The sequence below is a fragment of the Callospermophilus lateralis genome, chromosome 9 (genome assembly GCF_048772815.1).
Source record: "Callospermophilus lateralis isolate mCalLat2 chromosome 9, mCalLat2.hap1, whole genome shotgun sequence".
Classification (NCBI taxonomy): Eukaryota; Metazoa; Chordata; class Mammalia; order Rodentia; family Sciuridae; genus Callospermophilus; species Callospermophilus lateralis.
Genome location: NC_135313.1, coordinates 101,686,636 through 101,701,215, shown reverse-complemented (window position 1 = coordinate 101,701,215; position 14,580 = coordinate 101,686,636).

The window sequence follows — 14,580 nt, the reverse complement described above, 5'->3', positions numbered from 1 at the left end:
CGCAGGACTAGTGAGACATTAGGGTTATCTTGTCATGCTCAGAATTGTCTATCCCTGGGAGCTGGTGCCTGAGCTCAAGGTCCCAACTGATGTAACTCTGACCCTTTGTGCAGAGTTTCCTCAGGCCAGGGCCACTATAGCAACTAGGCCATCTCGACCTTCACCTTCACACAGGAAGTTCCCAGTGCAATCACAACTATAAGAGAGTCAGAAAGACCATGATTCAAATCACCACTCTCCATGCAAGAATTTGATCACATGCACATAGAAAATTTAGCAAAATACACAGATAACTCTCTGTCTATGTATTTCACTGGAGGCAACTCATGTGAAAAGAGACACATGAAACTTTTTTTTTTTTTTTTTAAAGAGAGAGAGAGGGAGAATTTTTTAATATTGATTTTCTAGTTATCGGCGGACACAACATCTTTGTTTGTATGTGGTGCTGAGGATTGAACCCGGGCCGCACGCTTGTCAGGCAAGCACACTGCCGCTTGAGCCACATCCCGAGCCCCCACATGAAACTCTTAACAATGTTTGCTCTTGGGGCCAGGATTGGAGTATCAAGGAGGGAAAGGTGGGGGGATTTCTTACTTTTCACTTAAAACATCTCTAATGTTTATATTGATATTACAACCCAAAATGAGCATATGTTATCTTTATAATTACAAAGAGAAATAAATAAAATATTTATTTATTTATTTTTAGGTGTAGATGGAAACAACACAATGCCTTTATTTTTATGTGGTGCTGAAGATCCAACCTGGGGTCCTGCCCATGCTAGGCGAGTGCTCTACCGCTGAGCCACAATCCCAGCCCCAAGAAATAAATTTTTTTTTTTTTTAAAGTGTAGTTTTCTGGGCATTACCTCCCAGACTTGGGGTGGGTGGAACTTGGATATCTGTAATTTAATTTAATAAGTTCTTCAGACAATTCTAATGTGCGAACAGAGTTAGGGCCACTAATGTATAACTCTTCCCTGATAACATGTGAGCTGGGAGGAAGGTTCCTGGCGGGTGGGGGGTGGGGGATGCCAATGAAATTTAGCAGAACACCTAAGCAGTGTGTCACTGGGGTGTGCACCCTAGGGACAGCCAGTGGATGCTCAAAAAGTGAAGAAGAGGGACGTGGGGTGGGGGAGGGTAGCTCAGTGATACAGTTTGCCTAGCATGTGTGATGCCCTGGGTTCAATCACCAGCACCCTTAAAAGGGAAAAAAAAAAAAGTGTTTAATTGTGAGAAGAGAGAAGAGGAAGGCGGGCCAGGCCCACAGGACCCATATGTCTCCAGAACCAGCCCCATGGGCTCCGTGTCCTCTGGTCTCCCTGCCACCAAGCAAGGGCTTGCAACCCACAGGCAATTAAGATATTTGTTTTATTTGGAAGTCTCTAAGTTATGTTTAAAAATAATTCTGGGTTTCTTTCAAAAGGCAGGTTCAGGAGCAACATCTGGAATGAAATAAACCCACAGACCAAAAGAGAAAGGGAAAAAAAAAAAAAAAAACCCACTCCAACAATGCTATTCTCAACTGTGCCAGGAAAGACATGAATGAGGAAAGAGAGGGGAAGAAACAAACTTTAAAATGGTTTTAAGAGAGGGTAGAGAAAACCATCGTGTGGGTGGGCCTGGAAGCACTTTGCTCTCACATCTTGGAAGGAAAGAAGTTGCATTTTAGTAATTTTGAGTCGTTCTCAAAAAAAGTAATTCTTATGCGTGGTTCTAAATTATACACTGGAGTTAACTCTGAGTAATGACACACAAGATTAGTATCTAAATCCCTCCTACTTCCCAGATAGGCACAATGCTACACGTCTGTAATCCCAGCTACTCAGGAGGCTGAGGCAGAAGGATGGAAAGTTCTAGGCCAGCCATAGCAACTTAGCAAGACCCTATCTCAAAATAAAATAAAAGGGGCTGGGGATGTAGCTCAGTGGCAGAGTGGTTGCCTAGCATGTGCAAGGCCCTGGGTTCAATCTCTAGAACCACAAAAAAAAGGCGGGGGTGGGGTGGGGGGATGATTAGGATAATAGCAGGAGGGAACTAGCATTGCTGAACATGTGACAGGGTCCTTGCACAAGTGTTGACTCTTTATCAGTTCTGTGAAGTTGTTTCTATTTCACAGATAAGGAGATTGACTCACAGGGAGGCTCAGCTTCAGAATCAAGCAATCTAGCTTGGATTCTAGACCAAGTGGGCAGTTTTGACTCTGGGCAAGTTACTTAAGACTCTGTATTTCAGGCTTCTTCTCTTTAAAGAGGAGAGAATAATGGAACCTCTCTCACATGGTAACAATCAAGATATACACCGGAAAGGGCTTAGTAGAGAAATAAGCGATCAATAAACACTAGGGACTATTGTTGTTAAATCTGAACACGTTCAATATCTTGCTCAAATGAAATAATTCAGCACCGAAATAAAATGTGAATCAGAGATTTGCATTATTGTCTTAGCCTCAATACACATCTTCCCTATTCTTTCTAAGCTAAATCTCATAGATAGATAAACAAACATACAGAGATCCCATCCTCCTCCCTCAACAGATATTAAAGTAGCCAAGGGTTGGATTAGTTGATGTCACCTTCAGGCCACAGGTTTAGTCCAGAGCCTATTGGTCAGTGAGTTGGACTGGTTCCCTGTTACCTGCTGCAGCACAGGCTAAGGATGAGGCCCAAGACAATTCTACTGCCAGGGTAGTGATGAGGCCAGAAGCTGGGAACAGGCTGGCAAGGGCTGGAGGAATTGGGCAGCCACAGGCTCTGGTGCAAGGAAGGGGCTCAAGGCCTGGGTATGCTGTCCATGGGCCCAACAAGGGGAACATAGTCAGGTAGGCTGCAAGGGCAAGTGCCCAAGTCATGGGCTGTGGCCAAACTGGAAGGAGGTGACCAGGGATCATGGCAGCCAAAGTTGGCCTGGGCTGTGAAGGGTAGAGCCGGGATTCCTAGGATCCCTGAAGAGGGGACTGGCTGGCTCTCTAATGAACCTCTGGCCCTGGCCATCTTAGTCTCTCCTAATGAGGGCGTTTGAGTTGGGGGATAAGGTGTGTGTAAACAACCCCCATGAAAATGGGAGCCAAGGATGACCATTGATATGCCAGGCACACTACACGTTCTGTCTTAGTTCTCACAGCAGGCCCTTTCTTGCCTCTGAGTTAGAAAACAGGCTCAGACAATTTAACTTGCTCAAGTTTGCTAAGAAGCTAAAGAGAAATCTGCTTAGGATATTTGCAAAGCAGAAACACCTAAAAAATCTTGTTCTTGGCATAATTCAAAATCTGATTTTCCTAAGAATGTATCAAAGAAATCACGGGTGAAAACGACAGAACTCTGTGGGACTTAGGTCCTCAACTGAATGGAAAGAGTGGGAAAGGCACTTTTTCCTCATTTTCTTCTTCTATTTGTTCTTTCTTTGTTTTGGCACTAACCCCTTAGTTAGTCAAACAGCTAAGTAAGTGCTTTACTGCTGAACTACATCCCCAGCCTATTTTTTTTTTGTTGTTGTTTTTTAAGACAGGTTTCCCCTAAATTGCTGAGGCTATCCTCAACTTTCAATCCTCCTGCCTCAGCCTTCTAAGTCTCTGGCATTATGGGCTTGTGCTACCGTTGGATGCAGTTTTTTCTCCTTTGAGGGGTAAGCAAGAGTGAGGGAATAACTTTTCCTGGAAGCCCTTGGCAAATTTTCTCCAACATCCCCTGAGCTACAACTGGGCTGTATGTATCCTAAACCAGTTGCTGGCAGAGTGAACCAGTGTTGTGTTGATTGTCTGAGAAGGACTGCAGTTTAAACTGTGGTGCTAAGCAAATTGCCAACAACATTGAATTCTGTTAGCAAGAAGAAGGGGACAATGGCTGTTGAGCTGGCCACCACTGGAGCTACTGCAGTCCTTCAGAATGCTCTGAAATGTCAGGGGAGCAAAACATGGACTATTCATTTAACCAAATGGCTACGTTGGGTTCAGTGTTTATTAACTATGTTTTTTTTTAAATAAATAAATATATATATGTTTAAATATGTAAATATGTATTTGACCCTGATAGAGACCTAAATCCCCTGACATAGGTATGAGAATATGTTCTAACTGAAGTTTCTCTTCAATCCTGTCCCCCTTCTATCTCCCTCACTCTATTGATCGTCTAAGCCCCTTGTGTCCTGCCTTCCCTCACGGTCTCCACTTCCCATCTCTCCTCAATTTTCTGATGTCTGACTTTGACCCACTGTCTCCCTGTCTGGCAAAGATTCTGAATACGGGTATCAAGGCCCCCAATCCCTTGCACACTTTTCCATCCACAGTTTACTTAGTTTCATGGCACACAGTGTGGCCAACCCCTCCAAACCATGGCTCCCCTTCCTTGGTTCCTGGAACCTGCTTTCCCTCTTGTGTTCTTCTGGGATCTCTGGCTACTCAGTGTCCAATTGGTCTACTGAAGGCACTATTCCCATATGTTGGGGTTAATTCCCCAGGGTTCTTGCCTTTACAGAAGTCCCCTCTTATCTACAGGGGATATGGGCCAAGACTTTCTATGGATGCCTGAAACTGCAGATAGTACTGAATCTTGTATATAATGTTTTTTCCTGTATGTACATAGCTATGATAAAAATTTATAAATTAGGCATAGTAAGAGATTAACAATAATAATGAAAAATAATAAAGTAGAATAATTATAATGAAAAATCATGTGAATATGGTCTCTATCTTATTGTATATTCACCTTTTCACCTAAAAGAAACACTGTATGACTCCTCTTTGGTATATCTAAACTGTCAGTATCACTATTCTCACACTTGGGGGTCATTATTAAGTAAAACAAGGCTTACTTGGACGTCAGAACTGATCTAATAACTGATATGACTACTGAGTAACTAATGGACAGGTAGCATATACAGTGTGGATACTCTGGGCAAAGAAGGATTCACATCTCAGGAGGGATGGAGAAAGATAGCCTGGTAATTCATTATACTACTCAGAATGGCATGAAATTTAAAACTTCTGAATTGTTTATTTCTGGAATTTTACTATTTTTAGACCATGATAGGTGACTGAAACCATAGAAAGTGAAACTGCAGGTGAAGCCATAGATATGAAGGGACTACTGTACTTCCTTTCTTCTCTCTCCACACATTGTCCTTATGCCCTGCACTAGCATCTCAAATTTCTAACTTCAGTACAGGCCGGAGACCTCAGCAACAGGCCTGTATGTTTGACTTAGTTTTGGATGATTCTACCTAGAATCTCCCAGGCACCTCAAGTTCAATTCCTTTCTAACTGTACTCATCCTCCTCTCTTTAAAATATACTCCCATTATCTTATGCTTCCTGATCTTTCTGATAGGACTACCCACCAACCCACCGAGCCACTTGGCCAAGCCATAAACCTGGGTTCTATCATGCAGTAAATGCATCAAGTCATTGTTTCTACCCTACTTAGTATCTCTGTTGTCCTTTATGTCCACAATTCCCACACAGACTCAAACACATCATAACCCTTGGCATTATTCCAAGAGACTGAAACTGGTCTCCCTACTTTACATTTACCCTACCTCCCTCCCAATATGTGTTCTACTGTCATCATATATCTTTAAAAAATACACAGATGATCACTGTTCCTCCTTAAGATCCCTCCCAAAGTTCATGACATACTAATGCCCCTCTCTCCAGTCTCATTCCTGTCCTTTCCCTTCTTAGCTGAGGTTTGTCCCATGCTGGCTGCAACAACAGGACATGGCACTGTTATCCTCAATAACCAAATTGTTTGCATCTGTGTAACACTCTTTTGTTGTCATTGTTGTTTGTTTGTTTTGGGTTTTTTTTTTTAATTTTTTTTAGTTGTAGATGGACCCACTATCTTTATTTATTTTTATGTGGTGTTGAGAATCAAACCCAGGGCCTAATGCATGTGAGGCAAGTGTTCTACCACTGAGCTTCAACCCCAGCCCCCACTATTTGTTTTTGAAGCTCCATTTGGGGAGGTCAATGTTAATGATATGAAACAATCGGCTAAGTCTCCTCCAACACTGTGGGGCTGAGTTGAATTGTTGTAACCTTTAAATTCAAGTTTCCTTGTATGCAAAATAGGGGTCCCAATACTTTCTCAATGGGGAGTTGGGAAGACATAAATTCAATGATGTATAGAACAAATGTGGCCTGGTAAGTTTCTAATCAATGACAGCTGCTACTTACAGAGTACATCTTACTCTTCCAGGATGGCTCTAGGTGTTTGTTTGTTTGTTTGTTTGTTTAAGGTACCAGGGACTGAACTCAGGGGCACTCAACCACTGAGCCACCTCCTCAGCCCTATTTTGTATTTTATTGAGAGGCAGGGTCTCACTGAGTTGCTTAGCACCTTGCTTTTTGCTGAGTCTGGCATTGAACTTGCAATCCTCCTGCCTCAGTCTTCCAAGCCACTGGGATTACAAAAATGTGCCACCAAGCTCAGCTCTGTGTTTTATGGTTTTTAGTTTCTTTTATCTCATAATAATCCCATGAGGTAGGTACTATTATTCCCATTTTATAGATGGAGAAACAAGAACAGAGGATTTGAAAAGTTTGTCCAAGATCACACTGACTGGGTTGGGGTGTCCTTTGCCCTGTTACTGTATGAAGCATGCCAGGGAGATTTGAATCCTGGCTGAGTAACACCATAAACTATATTCTTTTGGGGGCAGAGGGACCTAAATATTTAATCCAGGGATTCTTTAGCCCTTTTTATTTTTTATTTTTTATTTTGAGACAAGGTTTCCACTAAGTTGCTTAGGGCCTCTCTATATTGCTAAGGCCGACCTTGAACTTGGGATCTTCCTGCCTCAGCCTCCTGAGTTGCTGGGATTACAGGTGTGCGCCACTACACCCAGCTCAGAAACTGTATTCTTAATCACTAAGTGATTTCAATTCTTTGTGACTGATCATCATTTAAATGATCATCATTTAAATTTATTTTAGTCAGGTGCACAAGAAAATACATTTGGAATTCCAAACAAATTTGTTGCATATTATTTGGTGGGGAAAAACAGAATCTAAGAATTTCTAGAGTGTTAGTATAAAAGTCAATAGGAGGATGCCCTCCACCACACACACACACACACACACACACACACGCACACACACACAAATTTAAATACTTGGAAGGTGCTTCCATTGAACTGATTCAGGAACTAATTTTCTTTGATAACATTGATACCAAAATAATTCAGATCAAAATTGAATCTGTCATGCTGCAAATTAAGGAGTTTGGAAATTGCTTCAAAGAGACTAACATTTTTGCTCTTTTCAAAATTCCATGTCACATCACCTTCACTGGGTACAAACTTCAAAACAGGAGCCCTTGTGGCTGCCCATTTGGGTAAACTTGATTTTTTAGCTGGAGCAAAGTGCTTCACACTTGGTATTTACCTAGTTCTCCTTGGGCTGGATTTTAGCTAATCTGTCAACAATCAGAGGCACTCAAGGATGACTTTAAAGGTGTATCACAGGAACTGGAGTGTGTGATTTATGTCAACTCAAACAGGTCTTTCACTACTTGGTTTCAATTCCATGAATATTTGGGAAATTCACCCTTGTAAAGACTAGGCAAACATAGGCACAGCCTTTTAGATCACCCTTTCTGTGTTCTGCAAAGTCCTTTAGGGTGGAGACCATGTGATATACATATCTCTGCAAACCCAAATCCTGGCACGGTGCCTGGCACAGAGAAGGCCCTCAGCTAAACCAAATACCAGCAGGGTTAGAGGTCCCAGTTTGCCTCCTACGTCAACCACGATAGGTTCAGAATAGGGGTTGCTGTGGCAAAATACATACAAGTGACAAATACCAGCACCCTCCCATAAAAGAACATAAATTGTAGTATTTGAGAAATAAGATGGGGTTGGTAGTATTTGAGAAATGGTCAAGTTGTTGGAAATATATAAAAGCTTCCCAAAATGACTAAGTTGGAGGACTGTGCTAATCTGTTTTTTTTGTTTTTGTACCAGGGATTGAACCCACAGGTGCTTAACCCCTGAGCCACATCTCCAGCCCTTTTTTGTATTTTATTTGGAGATACTGTCTTCCTAAGTTTCTTAAGGCCTTGCTTAGTTGTTAAGGCTGGCTTTAAACTTGTGATCCTCCTGCCTCAGCCTCCAAAGCCATTGGGATTACAGGCATGTGTCACTGTGTCTAGTGACTATACTTATTTGAATGCGTAGATTCTGGTATGCTTGTAACAACGAAAACAGATTTTCACACTTTATAGTGACACATGGTCCTTCTTCCCTATAAACCAAGTAAGCTGTGGTTCTAATCCTCTTTTCTTTTGGTTGATGTTTCTCCTAGTCTTTTACCACTAAGATAGTATCTGATTCTATAAAATCTGTCCCTCCTTTCCTTATTATCTAAGCATATAAAACATTCACATATGGAGAGATTGTGATATGTGTGATAATTCCAAAGATTGCAAGCTCAAAACAGACCTGGAAAATTTCTTGATTTACTTGACATTATTAAATCAGCATTCTTTTAAAGCACTAAAAAAAAAAAAAAAAAAAAAAAATTAAAGAAAAAACCCAATGGTAGAGGCAAGTAAAACTGGTGTTTGAAGGAAGAGTACTTAGAAGGGTTTCTCTTCTCCTGTTAGTTGAGAATTGAATTGAACTTTAAAATAATCTATTCTCCCATCAGATATGAATTATCTTTTATCCATTTGAGGAAACGTTACCCATAACTGATAATACTACATTACAGGTACTAGGCTAAGTGCTTTGTATTATTATTCTTTCAATTGTTCACCACACTTTGTGGATGTCAATAATCCATTTTAGAGGTTCTGTAATTTTCCTAAGTACACATAACAAATGAGTTTGCTGTACCCCAAAGTCCAGCTTCCCTCAACAGAACCAGCAGTTTTAACACAGGACCGGAACCTGGCATTGTATGTAAAGTTGTGCTTATTAGCTGTGTGGTTGAGAGAAGCAAAGAGGTTGAGACTTTTGAAGCACAGAGGGTAATGCCTGGCACGGGACAAACCCTCAATAACTACTGCTGTTATGAAGATCTTGCCTGCTATGATTTGTCCCCTTCAAAACTCATGTTGGAATTTGATCACCATAGTGAAAGTTTGGGGAGGTAGAGCCTTTAAGAGGTGATTAGATCATCAAGAGGGATCAATGTCTTTCCTAAGGGAGTTCTTGCTCTCACAGGACTAGATGAGTTACTGCAAGACTGCTGCTTTAAAGCAAGGCAATCCTTGTGTTTTACCCCTTCCACACACTCTCCACTTTCCTTTCTGCTTTCCACCATGAGTTGAAGCAGCAGAAGGCTCTCAATAGAAGCCCTCCAGAACAATAAGCTAAAGTAAATCTCTTTTCTTTATAAATTACCCAGCCTTGGGTGCTCTGTTACAGCAATGGAAAGTGGACTAAGACACTGCCCATACTGAGGATGACAGTCCAATTTGTACAGATGGAAAAGGAGGCTTTGAATAAAAGTGAAGATGGGGCAGGGCACATGTGTTATAAGTTGCCTGGTAAAAGAAGTGATCCAAGAAGAAGTGAAAACTAAGGTCAAAACCAGAGCAACTGGTCTATAGCTTTTAGCAGCCAGGGCATTTGATGAAGGGGGCTAGGGATAAACCTTAGTGGTAGAACACCTGATTCACATGTTTAAGGCCCCAGGTTCAATACCCAGCAACACACACACACACACACACACACACACACACGAGAGAGAGAGAGAGAGAGAGAGAGAGAGAGAGAGAGAGAGAGAGAAATATGATGGAGACCAAAAGGGTTGGAAGAGGTAAGCAAGGGTGTAGAAGATGTCATTTGACAGTTTAAGAAATCTCCCTTTGAGCCAGATGCCATGGTATACACCAGTAATCCCAGCAGTTGGGGAGGCCGAGACAGGAAAATCACAAGTTCAAAGCCAGCCTCAGCAACTTATGGAGACCCTAAATAACTCAGTGAGACCTTGTCTTTAAATAAAATACAAAAAAGGGCTAGGGATGTGGCTCAGTGGTTAAGTACCCCTGGATTCAATCCCCTGGACAAAAAAAAAAAAAAAACAAACTTTGAACACCAGAGACAGACTGTAGAGCCCTTTCGCTGGAGATTGCAGATATCTTCGCAATGTTAGTGGCAGTTCTTCAATGTATACCTAATAAAGAACCCACAAAATGCACATCCTGGCAGATGGAGAGGGCCCAAATTTGAGCGTAGTCATTGATGGAGAAATCTGTCTCATATATAATATATTTTAATATATGAACATAAATAAAATGCAATACATTAGATCATGTGTATGAAATTTTTTTTTGGTTAATTGTAACACACAGTGGAAATATTAAGAGTACCAGGGAAATGTGCTAGTGATGCAGGGTTCTGGGGTCAGGATTATGAGCAACCAGTCATTCTTCACTGTGACAGTTGCCCAGTTCCCAGAGTCTCCTTAACCCTCAGAATTAGGAGTGGAGAAGCCCCCACATTTAGACAGGCAACATGGCAGCCCTGGAATAAAGACCACACTTCCCAGGATCCCTTGCATCCAGGGGTGTGCAGCAACCGAGCTCTAGCTGTGAGGTAGTGATACTTACCGCTTCAGGCAACTTCCACCAAGCAGCAAGCTCCTGCCTTTCTTTGTGTCTTTCCCCTGTGGCTGCCTCGAATCTGAATGTGTTGCAGCCCTTGTCACTAATCTAGACCATGAGGATGAGTCACACCCAGGGGATGGCAGAGCAGAGAGCTAGAGAGAGCCGGGTCCCTGAGAAGTTCACAGAGCAGGGCCACTCAGGACTGCCTGCCTCCCTCAGTTTTTCACAGAAGAGGGATTTAACTTCTCCTGTGTAAGCCACTGTATTTTAGGGGTTTTGCCAAATGCAAAATGGGATTATCTTAATCTCTTTTGGATTTTCTTTTCTTTGTAGCACCCAGGGTAGTATATATGCTCTGCAATAGCTAGCTCTCCAGCCTTCTCTTGGATTCTTGTGTTCATTTTTGCTTCTTTTCTAACTATGCATGAGGTCTCTTAGGAGCCCCGCTCCTGGGTTTAGAAGGGTCTGAGGCTGGCCAGTTTGTCTCAACCGGTCCTCTTAGTTGGCCCCCAAACACTCTACAGATCCTATATTTCTAAGTGGTCTGTTGTTAATGACTATGGTAAGCTATCCAAGCTGTTTTTATTAAATTTCAGAAGTCTATACTTATGAAAAAAAAATAGACCCCAGAAGAAATTATTAACCTTTTCAGTCCATGCTGGATTTCAGAAAGCTAACTGGTCCTTCTTGAGCTGTTCTGGGTGGTTTTCCTGCGATTTCCCAGCTTTAATGCTGAGCACCACGCTCAGTCTCAGCTGCCAGTTAACTGGGGCAGGAAGATTGCTGCATTAGCATGACAAGGACTCTGCAGCTAACCCAGGCTTTCCCAGCACTCCACCGGCCAACACAGATGGGGGCTGAGATTTGGCTGCAGGGAGAAGGACGATATAGGGAAAGGAGCTGAGGGAATGGGGCATCTGAGAACAGGCAGGCCCAGAGATGGACACTTGAGACATCCTTGTGAAAGCTGAACTAACCAAGTGCCCAAGGTCTGGTGTAGGGAACACTAAAGAGGGGTAAGGAAAAGGAAAGGAGTACAGGTCAGAAGGGTGAGCAGAGGTGATTCACTGGCACCATTGGGAATACAATTAGTAGCTCTTGAATAAAGGAAGGGAAGAGGAAGGGAGAGAAGCAAAGAAAGGACAGAAGAAAAATAAAGAGGTTGCTAAAACCAAATGCCAGGCAGCCCAAAAGAAGTATTGCTTCAATAGAATAAACAAGACAAGAATGTGCCTGCAGGTATACTAGGGTCATGCTGCAGCTGGGTGAAAAATGCAGACACCGACACATACATATACAGACACCTAAGTAGATATGGATATACACGTAGGCATAGATGTCATGGTCGACCTCTAAAATGGCCCTGGTATTTATATCCTTGGGTAGTAACTTCCTACCACGAATAGGGTTGGCATGTGTAATGAATAGGGCATTATGGAGAAAAGGTGAGTAATTTCCAAGGCTAGATCATAAAAAAAAAAAAAAAAACATAGAAGAAGATCTCACCTGCCCTGTCTGATGACTCCCTCTGGAAGAAGCCAGTCTTCAAGTTACAAGGACACAACGGAGTTTCATGGGATAAGGAATGGAGTTCTGCCTACAGTGCTAACCAACCAGCCAGCCAGGTGGCCATCTTGGAAATGGATCCTACAGCCCCATTCCAGGCTTCCGTTGCTGGTGACCCCAGCCCTGGCTAACATTTTGTGGAGATTCCACCACCCCCCCACCCAGGACAAGGGATTGAACCCAGAGGCACTCTATCACTGAAATACATGCCCCTCCTCTTTATTTTTTATTTTGAAATAGGGTCTCACTAAGTTACCCTGGATGGCCTTAAACTTGCATTCTTCCTGCCTCAGCCTCCTGAGACACTGGGATTACAGGCATGTAACACGGTGCCTGGACCCGGACCTGGACCCGAGTATCTTAACTACAACCTTAAGCCTGAAAGAGCCATTCCCAGATTCCTGACCCACAGAAATCCTGCGATAATCCTTTATTGTTTTTAATGTCACATGTAATCTTTATGTAATTTATAACAAATATAAATCATATACTCATATTTTCCATATATAATTTAAAATATAGGCACATGTATATAATTATCAAAATAATGTGTATTTATTGGAGAAATATTAATAAAAATTCAGAAAAGTAAATTGAAATCACCACATTCTACCCCTCCAGAAAAAAATATCATGTCCTAGTCATTGTTTTAAGCACACTATATGTTAACTATTTAATTCTCACAACAAACCTTATGAGGTAAGCATTATTATAATTCCCAGGTTAATTGATGGGGAAACTGAAACAGAGAATTCAAGAAACTTGCTAAGCAATAGGCAGAAGAGGTAGAACTTGATACCAAGGACTCAGAGTCCATCATCATCTTATATTATGATACTATCTGGCTTAAATTTTGTATTTCCCTCCAGTATTTTTTCTATACATCTAAAAAAAATTAGTAGGCTTTATTTTTTAGAGCAGTTTAAGATTTGCAGAAAAATTGAGCAGAAAGTACCAAGAATTCTCATATACCCTCTATCCCCACCTCTCATCAACAGTTTCCTGTTATTAACATCAAGTATTAGTGTAGTACCTTTGTTATAATTGATGAGCTGATACTGATTCATTAAGTCCAAGCTTATATTCAACCTCACTCTTGGAGTTGTATATTCCATTGGCAAATGTACAAGGGATAGAAACGCCATTCTTGTATTACATAGTATATTTACTGCTCTAAAATCTCCTGGGGTCCACCTGTTCATCATTCCTCTGCCTGACATTTTTAAGCAGAGGTCATATTATATACATACACCAATTTTACATCTCACTTTTTTCAACTAATATTACATAATAAACATTTTTCCATGTCAGTAAAACTTATTTATAAACACAATTTTTGATGCTTGACTAACACTCTGTGTGCATGGCTGAACCATAACTATATTCCCTGTTGTTGGGCATTGGAATTGTCCTTCTAAAACAATTGGGGATTCTTGGCGACTCAACCCAGTACTTTTAATTTAAGTGTGCCTTTGTCCACAGATACATGTGGGTTTCAATAAGCCCATATAGTTGCTATGATTTAAACATACTTAACCTGACTTTGTTAGAAACTTGGAAACTATTGATTCTGTAAGTTTTTTCTAGCCTGTGAGTGCACGTATTCTATCCACCCCCAACCTGGCTTTAAGAATAAGCTTTCCTTAATTTCAAGAAACGGATCACTGGGAACGACTAAGAAATCGTCTTTGCATCCTATTTCCCACAATGGACCCAGGCAGGTAGCACTGATGCCTTCCCAGGATTGATAAGGATCTGAAGACAACAAAATAGACACAGGAGCAATAAAGAAAATACTGATTTGTCATGTACTCTGTATTTCTTTTGCCCATTTCCATATTCCATCACTTAATTCTGAATTCAATTTTGACAGCCCACAAACTCCTATTGGATTAAATCGCTATGACTCATCTGTACTTTCAATTTTCTCTGATTGAAAATTCTCTTTACATGTGATTTTCTACTTACTATACTTTCTTGATGTGCATGCCAGGGGACACCTGGGTCTGTATTGCAGGCAGGTACACAGACCTGTTCAGGCTGGTTCATTAGTCACACTGTCATTAACAAGAAGGGATAATGCACAAAAAATTTAAGCCTTAGGTTTAAGTGTTGCCCTGCCCTCCCCTCTCCCTCTCCCTCTCCCTCTCTCTGTCTCTTTCTTTGAAATCTGATGCCCAGAGAGGAAATGGTGTTCTAAATTGTGTAACTTTGTTAATCCTTAGAGCAAGTATTGGTATTAGAAAATTCTAAAGAACCAAGAGGAACTGGAAATGTAAAACCTGAATTGGCAATTATAAGCCCTTGATTGATTTTGGCCAAAGAAACATTATTTGTCTCACTTATGATGGGCAGAGTTTTAAAAAATTCTGAGTAAGTTCAACTTAGAGTGAAGCACAACTTTAATATTCATCTTAATGTATTCCTGGGTGTTTGAAGAAAAAAAATTTCACATAACTTACA